We start from the raw sequence: 975 nt of genomic DNA, 5'->3' as shown, positions 1-975 counted from the left end.
CAAATTACAATGCTATATTTCTTGATATTTTTCTCAATTTTTCTAGCATGATAGTGATTAATGATTCCTGACTTTAGCTGTCTCTTATCAAGTTCCTTCAGGTCCTGATTTAGAAAGTGAAGCTTAACCTTTCTCCTGTTGATCAAGGGTATGGGGAAACTTCTGGATAATGACAGATTATAAATGAGGATTCCTCTAACTGGAAAGATAAAGGCTGAGCAGTAAGATAAAGACTTTTAAAATCATGAAGTTTATGGATAGGTAGACATGAACTTATTCTCAAAATTTTAGTCTGCTAAAATCAGGGGCACTTCTAGAGAATTACTTAAAAATAATGTGGAACTGTTAAATTCAAAATCATCTATTTATATAGAACAATAACTAGTAGTTCATGCATGTAAATAAATTAATTTTTAGATATATTCATAGATGATTAATCTATATTTGACTATGAAGATAAAATAAGAATGTTTAGAGAAATATGTCTAAATGTAGAGATAAATAAATTAGGGGGATTTTTACTTTGCCTATATACATAAATACCTCACTGTACAGATTATTTTGTTGATCTTAAGAAGCATATATTTCATAAAAGATATCTTCACAAATGTGTGTGTCATCCTTGCACAGGGGCCATGCTAAACTTCTCTGTATCGTTCCAATTTTAGCATATGTGCTGCCCATGTGAGCAGTTTAGAAGATATCCTCTATAAAAAAGTTTTCTTTGTGCTCTGGATGTTAGACATGAACCCTATAGGTCCGAGTGCTCTCAACTTTCCCTTCTGAGCTTCGCGCATCCTCAGTGGAAATCTGCATACTCTGAAAAAGATGCCCTCCCCACCCCCACTGGAACACTCACCAAGTCATCACCACAACTAGTTCTGTGACCATCTTATAAGGCTCTTAACAAAAAATAAACAAGACTCTCAAAAAAATAAAAAGACAAAGCAGTTTTTATTTACTTATCAGTCAAAT

At 33.0% G+C, this 975-nt stretch overlaps 1 non-coding gene across 1 annotated transcript; it reads right to left on the bottom strand.

The window, feature by feature from the left end:
- Positions 1-588: 588 nt before the first annotated feature.
- LOC113917228 lies at positions 589-692 on the bottom strand. Its single transcript, XR_003518171.1, has one exon. It is a non-coding gene; the product is annotated as a U6 spliceosomal RNA (small nuclear RNA).
- Positions 693-975: the final 283 nt, after the last annotated feature.

This window comes from Zalophus californianus, chromosome 4 (genome assembly GCF_009762305.2).
Source record: "Zalophus californianus isolate mZalCal1 chromosome 4, mZalCal1.pri.v2, whole genome shotgun sequence".
In the NCBI taxonomy this organism is placed as follows: domain Eukaryota; kingdom Metazoa; phylum Chordata; class Mammalia; order Carnivora; family Otariidae; genus Zalophus; species Zalophus californianus.
Note: the sequence above shows the minus strand (reverse complement) of the source record. Positions and strands in the feature narration are given on the sequence as shown.